A 23,388-nucleotide genomic window follows, 5' to 3' on the forward strand; every position below is an offset into this window, starting at 1 on the left:
GCTTCCTCTCAGGGTATTAAGCTCACCCCAAAGCTTTCAATCCTCCCTCCTGGCTTATCTCCGTTAAGTTCGGCCAAGGTCGTTGGAAGGAGCAAAGTCTTGCAATTGGAGGATCTTTATGAGCTTAATGAGCACAGAAGATTCTCCTTGCCTTGGTGATCCAATTACCTGACTTTCTAATTTGGAAACAAAAATGAAATTGGGGGAGTGACAGTGGGAATTCTGCTGGAGTGGAGGGTGGGGGAAGGGAGAACTGGAAGCTTTTCTTATCGTTATTCCGAATGAATGAAAAAGTGCTTCCACTGGGACAGGTTTTGCTAAGTGCTGGGGCTACAACTCCCAAGGAAGTGAGAAGGGTCCTGCCTTCAATGAGGCAAGGCCACACATAGAGGGGGGCTGAAATTTGGGGCAGTATGGTTTGGAAATGTCAAGGAGGTAGCCTTGGGTGGGGGCGGGTCTGGTTCTGGGTAAGAGAAGGTTAAAAACTTGGATCTCAGGCTCTCAGGATCCAGGGACAGTGTCCAGGGTTCCTCAGTTAGAGTATAAGGTCCTATCTTTTCCCTCTTTTTGTATCCCCAATGCTTAGCACAGTGCGTGGCACATAATACAAGTTACAGAGCAGGGTCAGATCTGCATCAATGGAGAGATTTCCCACACCAGGATTTCTCTACCCAGGTTCAAGAAAAATAAATAACCTGAATTATGTGGGGAATGAAATGCAGAGGCCGATTTTTTGTTTGTTTGTTTCCAGTCTGTGCTGCATTACTGCTCTCCCCAACCTGAGGCCTGCTTTATTTTATTTTTTGCTTCCTGAATGTTAAGTACTTTAGGGAAAATTAGAGCAAGGAAGACACTTTATATAATTGAGAGTAAAAACCCCCAGAGCTCTTTTTCCCATTAGTTTTTCTAAATGCCTTTTGTTTGCTCAGGCTAAATTTGGGGTCTGGAGTTGGTTGGCAGGGAGGCTTTGGCACATGTCATTCGCAAACTAAAAAGTCTTTATTTCCCATGGGTCTTTCCTATTCAAGAACTTGTATAATTTACACAAGGACTCCATTTCAAAATCCCTTTGCTACAGAGCAGGTCTATCCCTTCTTCAAATGAGAGCTAGACAAATAATCCAGAGGATATAGGAGTGGGAGCTACGTGTGAGGTCAGGCCATCGTCCAAGGCCACTGCCCCGATTCTAACTCTTAGGCTCTGGACTAGATGACCTATAAACTCTAGAGCAAAGCTTCCAAGTTATGACCTTCAGTGTTCAGCCTTAAATTCCAGCATGACCCTTTGGCCCTTCATGGACCAGTCTGTGATCGGCTAAAGCTGGCCAGCCTGGACACCGTCTCAACATGGAGAGCTCAGGAGGAATTCACCGTTAAAGAAGGGAGCCAGTCTGGTAGGGATATTACAGAGGGAGGGATGCTTGGATGTTCCAGGGAGAGACAACAGCTGGGGCATAGTTACTATTCTGTTATCTATAGTTATATAACTATATCTATTCTCCTCCTGCTAGACTGTAAACCCCTTGAGAGCAGGGATAATTTCATTTTTGTCTATATCTTTGAATATTTACTAATCAGCTTACTAACTACAATATATGCTGTTTGAATTTGGTAAGGTTAGAGAGTAGCATGAAAGTAGATTGTAAGTAGGATGAGGCCATTGAATGTCCTTCTCTACAGCTAGGGTACCATATCTGAAAGTTTTACATCTCCCAGAAGCACTTTCTCTTCTGCCTCTCTGACAAGGGGGAAAGCTTCTCCCCCTCTCCAGTTATTTTTGACTGCATGAAAAGGGCTAAGGTCTCCTCCTGAAGGGGCCCGGATAATTTAGAAATGATTGACTCATTTACCTATTATTACATTAGGGTTTCTTTTTTTGTCTTACTAAATAAGTTAAATAGGTTTTCATTCAACTTCCTCCTTAGGGAAGAGAATGGGACAGCTCTCTTTTGATTGGGAAAGAAATAGAAAGGATAAAAAGAGTGATTCATTCTCTATAAGTTCTTTTTTCCCACCTATTCACCCAAACCTGTTATTGGCTCATCTAACCCCAGAATACTTAAGGGTCAACTCATCCAGTTATCCAGTATCATATTATTTAACTTGACTTACCTTTTGTTGATAATAATATCTTGTCAGATTAAAAAACCCTGAGACCTATTTAAGTGATTTTAGAGTCACCAAATATTAGAGATTTTCAAGCCTGAACTGTCCCTTTTACAGACAAAGAAATTGAGGTCCAGAGAGGAAATGAGACAGGAGAACTCAAAGACACATCCAGTCCAAAACCCTTCACTTAACGGATAATGGAACTGGAGTGATGGGAAGAAGACTGACTTTGTCCAGGTTTACAGGAGGGAGTTACTAGAGGCAGAATTTGAACCCAGGTCCTCTGGATCTTAGTCCAGTATTCTTTTCACAGCATCATACTGCCTTGCCTGGCCCTAAAAGAACTAATATTCTAGTGGAGGGATGAGTCATGTGTCCCATGATATAGTATGACAAGAAATCCCAGAGTGCCCCTGAAAGGCAGGGGAAGTCAGAGAAAAATCGATCACATGGACATATGCCCAACTCAGGGCAGTGTGGAACAGCGGGAAGGGGTTGGACTTCTAGTCCAAGGAGCTGAATTTGAATCTAGAAAATCTCTAGCAAATCACTTAACCCCTCTTTCTTCCTCTGGGGGAGGCGGGTAGTGAGTCTCATGCATTAATCTTTTAAAAATAGAATCCTCTTTGCATTATCTGGTTTCTATTTCCTTTTTAGCTTTTCCTCCATGTTTCAATTTCACTGACTTTTAATCAGAAGCTTTTCTACAAAATCTCATTATTTCAGATTAGAATCGAACATGGATACAATTTAAGGGACTGGAGTGGGAGGGAGGAGGAGAAGCATTGTCTGTCTCCCCAGCCTGCTGTGCACCCCTTCTTTTCTTCCTCCTCTGAGAAACCTTGGATGCTTCATGACTCGACTAAAGCTCCGCCTTCTGCATGAACCCCTTCCTGATCCCCCAGCTGCTCAAGCCTTCCTTCCCAAAGCTGCCTTGGATGTATACTGCACACATTCTGGGTATTCTTATTCATTACATCTTGGACCCTTCAAAGGAAGTAAGCTCCTGGAGGGGAAACACCAAGTCAGCCTCATCTTATTATGGTCAGTGCCTGAGACAGAGGGATGAGAAACATAATTTCCTATTTTCCAAAGGAAACTTGTATCAATAGAGATCTGTCCTTTCTCTGTGATTTATAATCAATCGTTCCCCAACATTTTTTGTTCCCCAAATCCCTTTCAACAACAACAAAATTACTCTAGAGTAATTTAATATAATAACTAATAGAATAATTTAATTATAATATCATATAATGTAATATAATATAATATAACATAACATAACATAACATAACATAATATAATATAATAAATAATGCTCTTATAAATTTTACTGCTTAAGGTGCCATTAGAGAACTTTTATTGTGAGCTCCTACTCCACAGGAACCACCAAGAATTGCCTGTAACCCCCCGAGCTCATACAGCTGGCATGAGTCTGAAGTAGGATCTGAATTCAGGCCTTCCTGACCCCTGGCCAAAATAGAGAAAAAGACCGCTATTGATAAGAGAAAGAGCAGAAAACACGGAAGCTTTAAAATGAATAGTATCCATCTGTTTAAAAAATTCAATAATACGATAACCATAACAACAACTGAGAGTGAGTGCTCTGAAGGAACTCTGGGCAGCAGACTTCCCTCTCACTGTCGGGGCTGCCCTCCTCCCCAGGCTCTCCCTAGAGATCCCAGGCTTACCTCTGGCAGTGCTATTCTGGTTGATGGGGCTGAGTAAGCTGTGAGAATATAATTATGAAACAGATGGGAGAAAGCACAGTCCTGGATGCATCCTAGTGACTGTAGTAGCAAACAGGGAAGGGTTCCGAAAATAGGCGAAGCTGGAGAAAGGAGTCATTTCAGGTGAGCGTTCCAAATTGTGGCCCATCGCTCCAAGCTGCTGGTTTATGAAATTGTGTGCTAATGGCCAAGGGGAGTGCAGGAGCCCGCTCAAACCTGCTCCATCTCAGAATCCCAGCCATCCTCAGATGGTACCTCCGGAAAGAAGGCTGCCCAGATCCTTTCCTTCCTCCCCAGGGAGACAAACTCACAGCCTCTCACATTTCCTCTCCTGTTTTATCCTAAATCCTCAGCATCCTACTCTTACTCATCGATCTATAATGGGTAGTGCATAATCCAATAACACTTTGAGTGAAAAATCTCAGCCCAAAGAAATAATGCTTCAAAGCAACAAAGGCCGCAACAGTGGAGATACCGGAGACAGGCAACAAACGTTGGAGGGCCTGGGCAGAAACAAGAGTGAAAAAGCAGAAAGAATCCTTTATCCCCCCCCTTAAGGCAATTGGGGTTCAGTGACTTGCCCAGGGTCACACAGCTAGGAAGTATCTGAGGTCTCATTTGAACATGATGGCAATCTTTATTGAAGGACTGGGGTCTGCAAGGTAGATTAGACATATTCTGCTTATAGTATATCTAAACAGACATGTACATATATGTGTTCATGTGTAAATATAAATATATAAACACAGGGGCAACTAGGGCACAAAGTGGATAGAGCACCAGCCCCGAAGTCAGGAGGATCTGAGTTCAAATCTGGTCTCAGACATTTAACACTTCCCAGCTGTGTGACCCTGGGCAAGTCACTTAACCCCAATTGCCTCAGGGGGAAAAATATATATATAGCACATTGATTGAGTATATGTTTATATGTAAATAAATCATGTGTATTCATATGTCTAAAATGCACAAATAATATTTATTATGTTAATATATAATATATTTTGTTATTAAATAAAAATAATATATTATTTACATGTACATAAGTGTATATTATATATGTATTATAAATATATATATGCACATATCTGTGACATATTTCTCTAGATACAAATATTGTATATTATTTATAGTTATGGTATATATGCATACTTTATGAAATTTTAAAAGGTGTCATCCCTGCCCAATTCTTTCTTCTCCTACTCTGCTGAACCAAACTGTATGAGGTACATGAAAAACTGAACAGAAATAAGCATCTTTCTGTCTTTAAAATCTGTTCGCTCTGTCTAGCTCGCTAAAAGGAGTTATGCACATGTGCCTTAAACCCCTGCAAGCTGAGTGCCAGGCCATGCTGACCCTCATGGCAGGGGCAGAATTAAGTGGTAGAACGTCTGCCTTCCCCATCTCTTCACCCCTCCCCCATGTGCCATATGCCAGGATCTAAAAATCTCATTAGACCAGATTTTCCCTCAGCAAATGAGGCCTTCAGAATGAATGATTGGGCAGGAGAGACGGAAAAGGGAGCTTCTGCCCCTTATTTATCCATCCCATCCCCTGACACCAGATCCTCCTATCTAAACAGCCACCAGACCTGGGAAGAAAGGAGTCTCCGGAGAAGAACAGGAAGGTCAAGCATCTGGTGATCTGGGAAAGGGGGCAGGAAGGAGAGAAATGGCATTTAGACCCCATTAAGCATCCAAGGTAACAAAGGATTGCCCCTGGAGCCTAATAAAAGAGGAGCTTGGTAATGGTCCGGGGTCTGTGTGTTCTGAAGCCCCTTTTCCCAAGCTCTGCGTTCTCCAAGGCCAAAGGCGACCCTCTTCCTCCTCTGCTGTTTCAGCTTTTTAAGGTCTCTGTGAAAGTTTTTGGGTGAGAAGCTCTTCTCCTGTAACAGGCACCTTCTAGGAACCCTCCAGGTTTGGATTCTGTGTATGATGAAGGTGCTTTCAAAGCTAATCGATGTTCACAAGCCCTTAGACCAGAAGAGAAAATAGACCGATGGATAAAGCAGTGGTTCTCAAAGTGTGGTCCAGAGAATCCTGGGAGTCTCTGAAACCCTTTCAGAAGATATACAAATGCAAGATTAGTCTTTATTTTTAATATGGTAAATATCTATAACATAACCCATGTAAATAAAACTCTAGATGGATCCTCCTTTTTTTTTTTTTTTTTTTTTTTTTTTAATAGTATAAAGATACTGAGAACAAAAGGTTGAGAACCAGTGGGATAAAAGAGGACCAGATGATGCAGGCATTCTGGGGAGAGGAAATAGGTGTTCTTCCCCACCCTTTCCTTTGTTTCAGGGTACTTGGAAAAAAATGAGTGATGGGGGGAAAAACCAGGGGGGAGAGGGTGCTACAATAGAGAAAAAAAAAATTTGGTGTCTGAGGGATGGACCAGATCCTAAGCACTTAAGTTACAGACCTAGAGCTAGAAAGGCTTCTTTATATTACAGAAGGGTAAACTGAGACCCCAGGAGGTTAAATGACTTTTGCAGGCTCACATCCCTGGAAACCATCAAAGGTGGGAGTTAAATCCTGAATCTCGTGGCTCCAGAGCCCTGTGATTCCCTTTGAACCACACTCACCGGCTTTGCAATCTTGGACAAAGCATTTCACCTTTCTCAGCCTCAAAAGTCAAAAACATTCCATACCAACGCAAAGACATGGAGATAGAATGTGTGAGATGTGACAGAGAAGGAAAAAATTGGGCGGTCTAACTAAAGCGCGGGGGGTGTGAGGGGGAGTGATGTGGAATAAGCCTGGAAAGATGCCCAGACTGTGAAAGATTTGAAATACTCATCAGAAGAGTAAAATTTTATCTAAAGGCAACGGGAAGCCGGTGAAGCTTCTTAAGCAGAGGAGTGACATGGTCAAGTCTGGACTTTGCATTTAAGTAGACACTTAAATGTGTACAGAATTGAACTAAGTTGAACTGAATTACATTGAATTGAAAGAGGTGAGCTCTCAAAGAAATCAGATAATATCTTAAGAAAAGCATTTCCCCTTGACTCTCCACACTCTTGTTCTGTATAGAGTTTGTACTTTAAGCTTTCTCACAAGTGTGCCCTAGAATCAGGCAACAATTGTCTACAGAATGACCCAAAGCTGGGAAGGTTCAAGAAATCATACACATCAGGGCCATCCCTTGGATATGACCATGTCAGGCAACAGTCCTCGAAGGTCACTGAGTACCTGACAGAGCTTCTGGTCAAGATTCCCCCAAAGGCCTCACAAGTCCCTGGAGATGAATCCCTTCCTCTGGTTCTCCAGCAAAGCCATGGCTCATTGGATGCCTATTTCCCTTCTTTTAAGCTATCCAAGTAAAATTTCTAGATTTTAACTGAGTTTTTCTCACGGTGGGGAGAGGGGAAAAGGGTTTTATTAATAAATCAGCTTCCAAGTGGTTCATAAAGTGTTTATGATTTACTCAGGGAATAAAGCTTCCGGTCTCCATTAGGGTGCACATACATATATAACTCAAAACTTTTAAGGGCACTCATGATTCATCTATTATTTACGGACTCATTATTCTGAATGATAAGTACCTTGCCAAAGGTAAAATCCATTGGGCAAAGGGATAACACTGCAAGAAGTTAACTCACTTTAACAACCAAAGGCATCAGCCTGGCATTTATGGTCTCTCACAGCCTGGTTTCCATCTCTCTTTCCAGAATTATTTCATTTTACCTGGCTGCAGGCACCCCTCTTTCAGTCAAAATGTCCTGCAAGTTCTTGACCATTCATTCATAACTTTCCATTTCCTGCTTTCACGCTTTGCCTTAAGGGTCCCCCATTGCCTGAGATGCATTGAACCACACTTGTGGCTCCAGAGCCCTGTTATTTCCTTTGAACCACTTATCAGCTTGAGATCTTGGACAGCCTCAATTAAAAGTCAAAAACATCCATACCAATGTAAAGACATGGAGACAGAATATGTAGAGAACAAAATTGGGCAGTTTGACCATGTGAGAGACAGTGATGTATTTTCCCATTTCCCATTTCCCATGGCCCTTTTCACCACTGCCCCTCTGGATCCTTCAAAGCACAGCTCTCATGGTACCTTCCGACTCAGCCCACCCCTTTGTTCTTAGTGCTCTTTCCATCTGACATATTATGCACACTTTGTGTTTACTTCTCCATGTGCATGTTATTCCTTCCCCAGGCAAGCATTCATTCCATGAACACAGGGCAATTTCATTTTTGCCTTTGCAGCTCAGCACTTTGCCTAAAGTGATAATTTTTGATTGAAATGAAGGCCCTGGGAATGTTTAGTTGAATGTGATGGACATGACAGACATGACAGACATGTGCGGGTATTTGAAGGGCTGTACCATGGAATATGCATTAGACTCATTCAGTAGAACCCAAGGTACAGAATCAGGGTCAAAATTGCAAAAAGTCTAATTTCAGCTCAACACCAAGAAAAGAGCTCACATTTAGAGCTATGCAAAAGTGGAGTGGGAGCAGCTAGGCGGTGCAGTGGATACAGCACCAGCCCTGAAGTCAGGAGGACCCGAGTTCAAATCCAGCCTCAGACACTTAACACTTCCTAGCTGTGAGACCCTGGGCAAGTCACTTAACCCCAATTGCTTCAGGAAAAAAAAAAAGTGGAATGGACTCCTTGCTTTTCTCTTTTTGAAGGTCCCCAAGGGGATGTTTAGGGCATGTATAGTAAGGATTCCTTCCATATATAATAAGAAGAATAGCTAACACTGTGTACCTCTTTGCCATTACATTATTTCATTTGGTCCTCACCTTGAGAGATTTTATGCATTCAGTCATGTCTGACTCTTCATGACACCATTTTGGGTTTTCTTGGCAAAACTACTGGAATAATTTGCCATTTCCTTCTCCAATTCATCTTAGAGATGAGGAAACTGAGGCAAACAGTTACTGCAGTATCTGCTCAGTATCTGCTCAGATCATTTAGCTCTCTAGTAGTGACCTTGCCAACTCTCAAATTCTACATTTCTATTGGATGTTCTAAAGTACCCAAGAAGGAGCAAGGAACAAGAACTCTAGAAAGGTAGAAAAGGGACAGGTTATAAAGGTCTCTAAAAGTAAAATGAGCTTATATTTGAGCTTGAAGGTGATAAGGAGTCATTGAAATCAACTGAATGGGAGGGTGACATTTGCAAAGATCAACTTGGTAGCTTGGTGATAATTATAATAATTCAAGCATGAGGCGATGGAGAGCTGTACCAGGATGATAAAAATGTCAAGGAGAAAAGGGATATAAGAGAGGTGTGATGAAGGTAGAAATAATAGGACTTGGCAACTGGCTAGCTACAGGGAGGTGGGGGTGAGTCAAGAATTCAAGCTTATGTGGTTTCTTAATTGTGGGTGGGAATAAAGGAGAGAACCTAAAATGCAAAAATTAAAAATAAATGTATTTTTTTTGTTTTTAATGCAATTGGGGAGAGGAATATTAGATAAATAGATAAATAGATGATAGATAGATAGATAGATAGACAGATAGACAGACAGATAGATAGATAGATAGATAGATAGATAAAATAGACAGACAGACAGACAAATAGATAGATAGACAGACAGACAGATAAGATAGATAGATAGATAGATAGATAGATAGATAGATAGATAGATAGATAAGATAGATAGATAGATAGATGATAGATAGATAGATAGATAAAATAGACAGACAGACAAATAGATAGATAGATAGACAGACAGACAGATAAGATAGATAGATAGATAGATAGATAGATAGATAGATAGATAGATAGATAAAAAATGGAAGGTTGCAAGCATGGGTCACCAAGAGGGCAGTGATACCATTGACTGTAATAGGAAAACTAAGATGAAAGGAGGGTTTGGAAAGAAATATTAGCAAAATTTGGGGCATGTTGCATTTAAGATTTGTATAAGACATTCAGAGCTAAGATCTGACAACTTAGAATCATTGGATTTTCAGCTAGAAAGGACCTTTAAATTCATATTGTCCAAGTGTTTCCTTTTAAAGGAAACAACCAGAGAAGGGAAGGTGAAGTCTAAGATTCTCCTGCTGTTCTCAAAGCGTAAGGTGTCTGGAATTTTTATGTTCAAACTGGAAATAAGACAAACAGGACAATTAGAAAATTACCGGAAAACCAAGCCTAGGACTGTGTAGGTTGGATATATGACTAATGATCAAGTCATTTAGTAACTTTTAACTGTAGCCTTTAACTGCAACCACAGAATTACTTTCCCTAGAAAGGGGGAAAAAAAAGGTTTTTGAATTTTTCTTTGTTGCTGTTTCTTTTCTTTGTTCCTGTTCCCAGTCTCTCATCTATCAACTTTAACTTTTGAATCCATAGGGGAAAGAGTGCTGGACTTTGAGTCTGAGAACCTATCTTCCAATCTTGACTTTGCCATTTTCTAGCTGTGTGACTTTGGGCAGATTAGTTTATCTCTTGGGTTTCAAATCATCCGTCTGTATCTAAGTGACTACCCCTTTCTTATTGTGAACAGTTTAATTACTAAACGGGAGCAGAAAAAGGATATTTTGTGTGAAACAAAAAGAAAAGTCAATTGAAGAGAAACAAAAAGTTCTAAGAAAATATAAGAGAAAAACATATCATATAAAAGTACTTTAAGAGAAACACAAATGAACAGAGTGAAACATGCCCCTGAGATGCAAAAACTGACATTGTAAAGGCATATATAGTCTGTTATTTCTGAGCCACTAATTTACTTTAACTTTTCTTATGATTTAGAAGTTTGTTGCTGGAAACTGTGAGTCAAAGAACTTTTTTTTAATAAGATGATAGTATATTAGCTATTTGTAGCTATTTGCATTATAGATATTATTGTATTATATTGTATTTTATATATATATGTATAGTATTGTATTATAGGTAAAAGAAATGTAGATTGTGAATTTTTCATTCTAAAATAAAGTCATGGAATATTCTTTCTTTTAACTTCTTATTTTAGTAAATTTAGTAAATGTTTCATGTTTGAGTTAATGGTATTGTGACTGATTTGTGCAAATAGAAAAAATACCAGCTGGGGCTCAAGAGAATATATACCTGTGAAAAAATAGACAATACTCGGGGTAGTGAGTTGGTAGCAGTATGGAAGTTTTGGCTACCTCTTCCCCATGGAAAAATTCCCAGACCTGCCACCATGAATGCAGGTTGAGTGAGCCATTCAAATGAGGGAAAAAAGTGTATAAAATATACATATAAAATGAAGAGGTTGGAATAGGGACCTCTGACCTCCTTCCAGCTATAAATCTAAAGTCTTCTGAACTCTGGTTCAGCTATTTGTCCAACCGTGGGTAAGTGATTTCTCTTTTTTGGACTTCTGTATGTGTTAGGGTCTATGCTAAACACCAGACATTATGCTATAAGCACTTTCAAAATCTAGGTTTCCTCCCTTGTAAATGAAGGTACGAACACAGATATTTGGTGTCCAATCCAGGGGCCACCAAGGATCCCAGCAGGCCACACACTGACTTATTTTAAAATGTAATGGTATCTATGTTTTGTTGTATCTTTATCTACACTAGTACTTATTTCTCAATTATGTATATTTCTACCTTGGCAGTATTTTATTTTTTCCATTACATGTAAATATGGTTTTTAGCACTTATTTTTATAAGATTTTGATTAATCTGGTCTGGCTGGTGAGTGTTGGACTGCGTGCTTGACACCTATGGATAATGTTATTTCTAACTTCCCTTCTAGTTCTAAATTCCAGACCTTAAAGGAAAGCCTTCGAACCTTAGGTCACAAGCAAAACAAAAGAATGAAAACATATTATGTTAACCATATTTAACCATATCTCCATTCCCTAGTCATTAACAATGGAGGAGGGAGAATCCGGAGGCAACTAATTAAAAAAAAACAAAACAAAACAGGATTCTGGTCTAAGGGAGTCTTGTGAATATTCCAAGAAAATAGTCAAGAATTTCATTTTAAGAAAAAATAATCCTGTCCCCTCTTTCTTACAAATCTTGGGTTGCCCACATGCTTCCAATTGGAAGAGATCAATCAGACCAATTCTTAGGACTTGTCCATACTTTACAATATTTTTATAAAGTTTTTTTTTTCTTTTAGATAGTATCCATTCTCCCCACCTCCAACAATAGAACTTATGTCTCTGATGATGGAGGGTTTCACATGGTAGGCTAGTGGGTATAAATGCATTTAATAACTGATCAGGAACTAGAGTTTTTTGGTTGTTGTTTTGTTTTTGTTTTTTGTTTGTTGGTTTGTTTTAGCATACTTACATGAAAAACAAAGTGCTTCTTGACCCTGCCTGAGTCTGCACCTGTAGTTCTTTACCTCTCTGCTGAGAAAAGCTGCAGTGATTTATTTACAGTCCATGTGCACAGGCTCCCCTCTCTCTCTACCAAGGAGGGATGGGGAGAGAGGTTAATAAGAGTATAACCAAAAGAGCTGAAAGAGCTCATGGGATTTGTCCAAGGTCACTTAGGTGGTAGATGGGAAAGGACTAAATTTTAATCTTGGCTCTGTTATTGACCTCTGTGATCTTGGTCAACTCACATTGAACCCCCCCGAGTTTCTTCCTTTGTAAAATGAGGGGGTGCTGTAAGATGCTGTCCCCTCCTACCTCAAGGTCTTCTTGAAAAGCTTGAATATTTCTGTCTCTCCTCTCCTTTTGGCAGCAGCAAAAGCTGCTCTGAGCATTTTGTTATAATTACATAAAAGGATTTCAAGGTTGCCTTTCCAGGAATCATCCTCCCTGAAGCACAGGGTAGCTCCTACCCCCACTGGGATGGGAAGGAGGCCCATCTCCTCTACCAGATTACCACCCTCCAGTAGAGTTGCTTTCTGGGGACTTTTGGAGATCATTCCCTTTTAATCGGTTTTAGAGGATTAGGGAATCATAGAATTAAAACTGAAAGAGATTTTCAAGAGCACCCAGCCCAGCCCCTTCACCTAACTGAAGAGAGAACTGAGACACAAAAGGGTTAAGTCATTTCAGCTGATAACTGACAGGGGTGGAATTGCAACCTGGATCTTCTTGACTTCCTGACTAACATTTCAAGAGAGATCCTTTACCTTTGTGATGTTATGAACTCCTTTAGCAATCTACAATTGAATTGACCAGATTTTTTAAAAAAGGCTTTGGACCCTTTCCTGGAATAAAGTTTTAAATGCATTAAGTAAAATATATATTGTTACAAAAAATGTTATTGAAATACAGTCACCCAAATTAGATGAAAAATCAAACTTTAGACTCCAAGTGAAGAACCATTCCATCACTACACCATGTAGTGCACTTCCTGGAAAGGTTACGATGCCAGCTAGCGAGCCCATTAGCAGAAACTAATCTGTCTTATTAATAGTTTTTCCCTCATCTGTTCCCTCTTCTTCATTCTGGCTGCCCAAATCCGGGCTAATATTCCTAAACTATTATAAGTGTCTTCTAAATGGTTCCCCTAACCTTAGTCTCTTTTTCCCAATCCAAATAACTCAGAGCTGCCATATTAATTATCCTGAAAGAAGGCTCTGATCCCATTATTCCTCTACTAAAAAAAGTTCCCTAGTTCCTGATCAGCTATTAATGCATTTATACCCATTAGCCTAGCATATGAAACCCTCCGCTGTCTGAGATACAAACTATCTTTCTAACTTCCTCTATTATCCCACTTCACACCTGGGACCTCAGAGGACACAGAGTCCGAGAGCCTCACTGTACAGACCAGGACACTGAAAAAGCTCATGGGATTTGTCCAGGGTCACCTAGATGGTAAATGGGAAAGGTGGGATTTATACCTTGGTACCTGACTCCAGCAAGGGGGCGCCATAGTGCACAGAGCATCTGAGTCCAAATTTGGCTTCAGGTGTGACATGAGCAAGTCACTTAACTATGTTTGCCTTTATTTCCTTATCTATAAAAGGAGAAGGGGATGGCAAAACCATTATAGTGTCTTTGCCAAGAAATTCTTAAATGGAATTGGACCCGACTGAAATAAGAACAACTTCAGGTTCCAGAACGGAGAGAGATAGAAAAGATATAAAGAGGAAAGAGAAAGGAGAGGAGGGAGAAAAGAAGGGAGGAAGGGAGAGAGGGAGAAAATAAAGGAGGGAGAGAGGAAGAAGAGAGAGAGACATAAATAGAGAGCCAGAGAGATAGGGACAGAGAGAAACAGAGAGGCAAAAGGAGAGACAGAGACAGACACAGATATAGAGATAAGAGAGAAAAACAGAGAGACAGAGATATAGAGAGACAAAGAGAGAGAGAGACAAAGAGACAAGACGGACAGAGATAGAGAAACAGAGAGACAGAAAGACAAAAGGAGAGAGAGACAGAGACAGAGATTACGCTTTTCCCCTGAACCTCCAGAAAGGAGTTCCAGCTATGTTGTACTCCTCCTGGGTAATATATGATCAAATCATCTCCTTCCTTCATGTTTTTGTTTTAAATAAGCAAAACCAAGCTGGAAGGAAGTGTCTAGAAGGATGCTGCATAGTTCTGTCCTTGGATTTATTCCATTCAACATTTCTATCAATATTTGCATGAAAGCAGAGATGGCATATTAACCAAATTTACAGATCACACAAAGCTCAGGAGAGCTAATATCCTGAATGACAAGATAATAGAGATGAAACTGGAAAGAACTTTAGAGATTGTGTCATCTAATCCCCTCATTTTACAGACAAGGAACCTGAAGCTCAGAGAGCTTGTCATTTGCCAGTGGTCACACAGCTATTCGCAGTGCTGGAATCAGAACCCAATCTTTCTGATTTCAAGTCCATCATTCTATCCCCGATACCCCCAGCTGCCTCTGAATCAGTAAGTGCCTTGCTTAATTGGGCACCTAAATGCTTCTTAATGTTTTGACTTGATCCAAAAAATATCTCAAGCAGACTCGAATCTTGAATCAAGTCTGGAAAGCTGGCATTTTAAGGAAATCGATATAAAGTACTACTCCTGGTTTCAATGACCTAACTAGGAGTGGGCTGTGGCGGGCCGAAGAGCTAAAGAGACCTTGGATTGCACTCCTAGAGAGGATTTGGGGTTCTGGGCAAGGAAGATGAGAGAGTCCCCAAGCCCATGGCTGGAATACATCTGTAACCCTGAGCTCATTTTGAAATGACTCCTTTTATTGGAAATTGAATGGATGTCCATTAGTTGGGGAATGGCTGAGTGAGTTATGGTATATGGATATAATGGAATATTATTGTTCTGTAAGAAATGATGAACAGGCTGATTTCAGAAAAAATCTAGAAAGTCTTATATGAACTGATATAGAGAAAAGTGAGCAGGACCGAACAGTGTACACAGTACCGGCAAGATTATGTGATGATCAACTGATAGTTTAAGCTTTCTCAGCAACATGGTGATTCAAGGTAATTCCATAAACTTTGGATGGAAATGCCATCTACATCCAGAGAGAAGACTGACTGCAGATCCTATTTTCCATTTTTGTTTTGTTTTGTTTTTCTTTCTCATGGTTTTTTCCTTTTTGTTCTGGTCTTTCTTTCAAAACATGGCAAATATTTAAAATGATTGTAATGTAGAACCTTTATCATATTGCTTACTATCTTGGGAAGGGAAGAGATAAGGGAGAGGAGAAAAAACGATTGGAACTTACATGACTCCTTTTAGGAATGACCCTGAGGGGGCAATAAAGGGAATGAGGGGCACAAAACCAAGAGAAACTAGGATTAAAGGGAGGGACTAAGAATGTTTGCTGGAAGAAGTAAAGACTTTCTGGATCTTAGATCTAGAGCCTTATTTTATTTTATTTATTTATTTATTTTAAAATTAATTTTATAATTATAATTTTTTGACAGTACATATGCATGGGTAATTTTTTTAATAACATTATCCCTTGTATTCATTTTTCCAAATTTTCCCCTCCCTGCCTCTACTCCCTCCCCTAGATGACAAGGCAATCCCATACATATTAAATATGTTACAGTATAGCCTAGATACAATATAGGTGTGTAAAACCAAATTTCTTGTTGCACAAGAAGAATTGGATTCTGAAGGTAAAAGTAACCTGGGTAGATAGACAGTAGTGCTAACAATTTACATTCACTTCCCAGTGTTCCTTCTCTGAGTGTAGCTGTTTCTGTCCATCATTGATCAACTGGAGCCTTATTTTAGATAAAGACTTCTAGGATCTTAGAATCTTTATCTTAAAACTAAAAGGATCTTTGGAATCCTACACTCGTTTTGAGGCATGGAGAGACAAAATATCTTGCCCAAAGTCACAACTAATTTCCAAACTGGCTAGCCAGGTGAGGTTATGTCTCTGGTAAAGCATGTAAGATCACAAGATTATAGATTTGGAGAGACTAGAGAATTCAGCATCTTCATTTTGAAACACAAGGAAGCACAGTGGTTGGAACTCTGAACTGTAATCAAGAACTTGAGGTTAAATCTTGTCTTAAACACTTAATTAGTTGAATGAACTTGGGCAAGCCATTTAATTCTTGTCTGCCTCAATTTCTTTATAAGGTGAGGGAAATAATAGCACTATTATTCATATATAACATCTTAATAATATAATGATTAATATAACAATTCTAGCACTATTTTCTAGGATATTATGAGGATAAAATGAGATAATACTGGTAAAACAATCACACAGCTAGTAAGTGTCCAAAGAGTGACTGAACTGGGTCTTCTTGACTTCCTGTTCAGCCCACATTGTTCCATTCTACACATCCAAGTCAATAAATGAATTTCTTTTTGTACCAGCTTGACTTTAAGGTTTTTTTCCCCCCTTAAACCGTTGCACAAGCTAATTGTAAAATGCGTTGGAAAATAAAGCATAATTGCTATTTTGTCTCCTGAGTCTTTGTAATTCCATCCTCATGAGGAATCCCAAATAATTAGGACTCTCTGCTGGTTCTGTCACTGAGTAACTAAGAATCATGGTTTCAGACCACATCAAGAACATTAGAATCAGGCTTTTGGAAGGGGTGGGAGGTACCAAGAGCTCTGCTCAGCACTGGAGCCCTGCAGATCTGGGTGGGAGCTTCTGGCAGTTTGTTGTACTAAATTGGGTGGAGGGAAGGAGGCTTCTCAACTAATTGCTACCTGGCCGGGACATCTCCTTTGGACTTCAAGCCAAAGTCAGCTGGTTGCTTCTCAGATATATCATAGGGAAGAATTCCTGCCCAGACAGGACTAGATAATTTCTGATGTTCTTCTGCCAAATCTGAAATTCTCTAACATCTCGGAGGTAAGGATAGAGAAGTGACCTGTAATTTCGCTGTGCAGGAAACTCCCTCTACCAAAGCACCTTCTCAGTAGCTTCTGATCTTAGAGATAAGCTGAGAAGCCAAGGGTCCCAGCCAGTACATACCAGAGGCAAGGCTTGAACCCACCTCCTGCTAACTTCTAAGGCACTACTTTATTTTAGAAAGCCCTGGGACCCTTCCCCTAACTGATGGCAGGCTTCCTTTTCCACCTCCCATTACGCACTTGTCTATACAGAGTCACTCCATGAAGCCTGTCCTGAGACCCCTCAACTGCTCACATCTGCTCCCATTTCCCCCCAGCAACAAAACAACAAAAATTACCTTAAATTTGTGTTTGGCGCATAGTCCAAGGTACGTAATAATTACTTCCTATTCTTGTCAGCAATCCATTTTTGGTTGGCCTGAATAGATACTTACCTGTTCCTGGCATTATAAATGGACTTTACTTTAGTCCAGAAAACTAATTGGAGATTATTGTTGCTTAGTCTTGTCCCACTCTTTATGACCGCATTTGGGATTTTCTCAGCAAAGATACTGGAGTGGTTTGCCATTTCCTCTTCCAGATTATTTTACAGATGAGGAAACTGAGGCAAATGGAATTAAGTGATTTGCCCAGAGTCACACAGCTAGTAAATGTCTGAGGTCACATTTGAATTCAGGTTTCCTGACTCCTGGCACTCTATTCACTGAACCACCCAGCTGTTCAGATAAGTATAAACTTTCCAAAAGCCACCAGAATTAACCTGTATAAAGGTCATGTAAACAAGGAGCAGATTGATTCATTAGGCTTTTCCCTACACCTCAGTTATCAACTGTAATCAATTATCCATATAAACAGCATGCTTGTATATTGTCGATCCCATAAGAATATCTGTTCCTTAAGAGCAGGTATGATTTTTGCTTTTCCTTGTTTCCCTGATGTTTTGCAGTGCCTGCTGGTACACAGTAAGTACTTAATAAATGGTTGCTGGCCCCAATTAATAAATGGTCAAAGGATATGAACAGACAATTTTCATATGACGAAATTAAAGCCATTTATAGTTTATGTAAAATGCTCCAAAACACTATTATTAGAGAAATGTAAATTAAAATAACTCTGAGTTACCACCTCATACCTCTAAGATTAGCTAAGATGACAGGAAAAGATAACGATGAATGTTGGAGGGATGTGGGAAAATGGGGACACTGGTGCATTGTTGGTGGAGTTGTGAAAGAATCCAGCCATTCTGGAGAGCAATCTGGAACTATGCCCAAAATGTTATCAAACTGTGCATACCCTTTGATCCAGCAGTGCTACTACTGGGCTTATATCCCAAAGAGATCTTAAGGAAGGGAAAGGGACCCACATGTGCAAAAATGTTTGTAGGAACTCTTTTTGTGATAGCAACAAATCAGAAAATGAGTAGATGCTCATCAACAAGTAACGGCTAAACAAGTTGTGGTGCACAAAGATAATGGAATATTATTGTTCTATAAAAATGATGAACAAGTTGATTATAAAAAGGCCTGGAAAGATTTACATGAACTGATGCTGAGAGAAACTAGCAAAACCAGGAATGCATTGTACAGCAAGAATGTGTGATGATCAACTATGAAAGACTTGGTTCTTCTCAGTGGTTCAATGATCTAAAGCAATCCCAATAGACTTGGGTGCCATCTGCATCCAGAAAAAGAACTATGGAGACTGAAAGTAAATCAACACATGCTATGTTCACTTTTTTTCTGTTGTTTTTTTTTTTTTTCATCTCTTCCATGGTCTTTCCCTTTTGCTCTGATTTTTCTCTCCCAACATGATTCATAAAGCAATGTGTGTTAAAAACAAATTTTAAAAATGAAAAAAAAGTGTTTGCTGGTTTGACACAGCTCTCCCTGATTTATCTCAAATCATTACTCCCTGAATTAAAGAGAAATGTTTGGATTTCACATATAGGCAGTGGGAACTATATGATTCCACATTCCATCTAGTGACCGAGTTAATAAATGATTACTCTTCCCTCTATAATGAAACAAAAACCAGACACGAATAAATGAATTTGCTGGTGGCTGTTCCATGGCTTTAAATCTTAGTGCTAAGACAATTTAGCCGAGACCTCTCGGGCTCCCTCAGCAAACAGATGAGCCAGCTGTCCCTCCTTTCAGGGACAAGCTCTAAGACTGAGAGTCGTCAGCCTATTCTGTCATGGACTGTGGTCCTAGGGTCCAGGGCTTCCACATTTTCATGGAGTCTAATAGAGTTGTTAAAGACTGAAATAATCAACTTGGATTTTATATGTTGAACTTGGGAAAATGCAAAAGATTCTCTAGATCAAAAATGAATACAGAAAATTGAGTCCAGCAGATTCAAGGAGGCAAAGTTGTATCACTGCTGGATCTGACCTATCTATCACTTACTTTGCTGTGAGATCATGGTGATTAAGCCCCTCAAATCCCTGAGTCTCAATTTCTTCATCTATAAAATGAAAAGGTTAATAACCCCTATACCATGGACCTTTGGAGCTTTAAAGAAAAATCAGAGGATTGTAGACTGAAGACTGGGAGAAACCTCAGAGGTGCTTGAATCTATTAAAGTTGAGAAAACAGAAGCATAGAGCAGCTACCTGAAGTATCTGAGTTGTGATTTAAACTCAGATCTTCTTCTAATCATTATGCCACACAATCTTCCTCACTTAGAAGCCTTCTGAGGCTGTAGAATTATGAGTTGTTACTACAGTTATTAGTGCTGTGAAGGGAACAAATCACCCAGGTATAAGGCACACTATATTTGTGTCACCAACCAAGGTGCTAACATCCACAGTCTGCCCAGACAGGAAATCCTTAGTCATAGGTAAGAGGAAGCTTTTTTTTTCAAGCTTAGGGTCTTTTGAAATGAATCAAAGCTATTCCATAGTTAAAGGTTATGGGTACCACACTGAGAAAGGAAATCTTTGTAAGAAAAGGTTTAGACAAGGAATAGAAAGGTTCTTGGCACTGAAAGTACCTACCATTTCCTTTAGAACAATGCTTGGATAAAGGAAGTAGGTGTGTATATTGAGGGTTGGGGGGTGGAGGTAGTATATTTACCCTGTGAAATAAAAACAGTTCTAAAACGACAGAGACAGACAGGGGGCCCATGCTGGCAAATGCCCCACACCCAGCCTTGATGAACTTAGCCTGAGGAGTGGAAAACCTATCCTTCACTCTAAACAAGAATTCCCTCCATCCTTCACTCTAAACAAGAATTCCCTCCATCCTTCGCTCTAAACAAGAATTCCCTCCATCCTTCGCTCTAAACAAGAATCCCCTCCATCCTTCACTCTAAACAAGAATTCCCTCCATCCTTCGCTCTAAATAAGAATTCCCTCCATCCTTCGCTCTAAATAAGAATTCCCTCCATGCTTCGCTCTAAACAAGAATCCCCTCCATCCTTCGCTCTAAACAAGAATCCCCTCCATCCTTCGCTCTAAACAAGAATCCCCTCCATCCTTCGCTCTAAACAAGAATTTTCTTCATCCTTTGCTCTAAACAAGAATCCCCTCCATCCTTCGCTCTAAACAAGAATCCCCTCCATCCTTCACTCTAAACAAGAATTTTCTCCATCCTTCGCTCTAAACAAGAATCCCCTCCATCCTTCACTCTAAACAAGAATTTTCTCCATCCTTCGCTCTAAACAAGAATCCCCTCCATCCTTCACTCTAAACAAGAATTTTCTCCATCCTTCGCTCTAAACAAGAATCCCCTCCATCCTTCACTCTAAACAAGAATTTTCTCCATCTTTCGCTCTAAACAAGAATCCCCTCCATCCTTCACTCTAAACAAGAATTTTCTCCATCCTTCGCTCTAAACAAGAATCCCCTCCATCCTTCACTCTAAACAAGAATTTTCTCCATCCTTCGCTCTAAACAAGAATCCCCTCCATCCTTCACTCTAAACAAGGAATTCCCTCCATCCTTCGCTCTAAACAAGAATTCCCTCCATCCTTCGCTCTAAACAAGAATCCCCTCCATCCTTCACTCTAAACAAGAATTCCCTCCATCCTTCGCTCTAAACAAGAATTCCCTCCATCCTTCACTCTAAACAAGAATTCCCTCCATCCTTCGCTCTAAACAAGAATTTTCTCCATCCTTCGCTCTAAACAAGAATTCCCTCCATCCTTCACTCTAAACAAGAATTTTCTCCATCCTTCACTCTAAACAAGAATTCCCTCCATCCTTCGCTCTAAACAAGAATCCCCTCCATCCTTCACTCTAAACAAGAATTTTCTCCATCCTTCGCTCTAAACAAGAATCCCCTCCATCCTTCACTCTAAACAAGGAATTCCCTCCATCCTTCGCTCTAAACAAGAATTCCCTCCATCCTTCGCTCTAAACAAGAATCCCCTCCATCCTTCACTCTAAACAAGAATTTTCTCCATCCTTCGCTCTAAACAAGAATCCCCTCCATCCTTCGCTCTAAACAAGAATCCCCTCCATCCTTCACTCTAAACAAGAATTTTCTCCATCCTTCGCTCTAAACAAGAATCCCCTCCATCCATCGCTCTAAACAAGAATCCCCTCCATCCATCGCTCTAAACAAGAATCCTCTCCATCCTTCGTTCTAAACAAGAATCCCCTCCATCCATCGCTCTAAACAAGAATCCCCTCCATCCATCGCTCTAAACAAGAATCCTCTCCATCCTTCACTCTAAACAAGAATTTTCTCCATCCTTCACTCTAAACAAGAATTCCCTCTATCCTTCGCTCTAAACAAGAATCCCCTCCATCCTTCGCTCTAAACAAGAATCCCCTCCATCCTTCACTCTAAACAAGAATTTTCTCCATCCTTCGCTCTAAACAAGAATCCCCTCCATCCATCGCTCTAAACAAGAATCCCCTCCATCCATCGCTCTAAACAAGAATCCTCTCCATCCTTCGTTCTAAACAAGAATCCCCTCCATCCATCGCTCTAAACAAGAATCCCCTCCATCCATTGCTCTAAACAAGAATCCTCTCCATCCTTCACTCTAAACAAGAATTTTCTCCATCCTTCACTCTAAACAAGAATTCCCTCTATCCTTCACTCTAAACAAGAATCCCCTCCATCCTTCGCTCTAAACAAGAATCCCCTCCATCCTTCACTCTAAACAAGAATTTTCTCCATCCTTCACTCTAAACAAGAATTCCCTCTATCCTTCACTCTAAACAAGAATCCCCTCCATCCTTCGCTCTAAACAAGAATCCCCTCCATCCTTCACTCTAAACAAGAATTTTCTCCATCCTTCACTCTAAACAAGAATCCCCTCCATCCTTCACTCTAAACAAGAATTTTCTCCATCCTTCACTCTAAACAAGAATTCCCTCCATCCTTCGCTCTAAACAAGAATTTTCTCCATCCTTCACTCTAAACAAGAATCCCCTCCATCCTTCACTCTAAACAAGAATTTTCTCCATCCTTCACTCTAAACAAGAATTCCCTCCATCCTTCGCTCTAAACAAGAATTTTCTCCATCCTTCACTCTAAACAAGAATTCCCTCCATCCTTCACTCTAAACAAGAATTTTCTCCATCCTTCACTCTAAACAAGAATTCCCTCCATCCTTCGCTCTAAACAAGAATTTTCTCCATCCTTCGCTCTAAACAAGAATCCCCTCCATCCTTCGCTCTAAACAAGAATTCCTTCTCCCAACTCGAGTGGGTAGAGAAAAGAACAGACAAGAACAGCCGCCAGGAGGGTAGGCACTTACCACCTGTCTTGGCCCCTGCTGCCAAAGCCTCCATCCAGCTGGCAAATTTGGAGACCATCCCCCTGATGGAATTCCCCATGGCTGGTACTGACAGAAGGGATCCAGCTATGGTTGGGACTGCAAGCCCAGCCCTTTTCCCTAGCACTGAGCTGTCCTGGGAGGAAAATGATCCAGCCAGGATTAAGGCAAAAACAAAACTAAAAAAAACAACAATGTATTCCACGAATAAGAAAAAAAATCATAGTGTCCGGATCCAAATTATTTCCAAGCAACTGTGGATGCCGAGAAGTTGGTTTCCCCTGAGTTTATCTGGTCACTCCGATAACAAAGTAGAAGGCCTACCCCTCTCCTCCCTGCCTCCCCACCCTGGACCTGCCCACTCCAGCGTGGGAGAGAAACATGTCCTCTGGAGCTCTGGAATTATTACACTCTGGACATGCTTTGTTATTCCAAAGAGAGTATGAGGAACCAGAGGACCTGCCCTTCTGCCCCTGGGCAGCAGACAAGGCTGCCTGGCTCAGCTCCAGGACCCGAGCCCCTGGCATGGAGGCAGGCTTCACGGTGAATGAGCATGAGCTTTCCTGCCTCCTGACTGGCCAAGGGCACGGAGGGGCTGAAGCTGCCCGGGCCCCAGCCTTTGCCCTTCCCTACAATGTCACC

The sequence above is a fragment of the Sminthopsis crassicaudata genome, chromosome 3 (assembly GCF_048593235.1).
Source record: "Sminthopsis crassicaudata isolate SCR6 chromosome 3, ASM4859323v1, whole genome shotgun sequence".
NCBI lineage: Eukaryota > Metazoa > Chordata > Mammalia > Dasyuromorphia > Dasyuridae > Sminthopsis > Sminthopsis crassicaudata.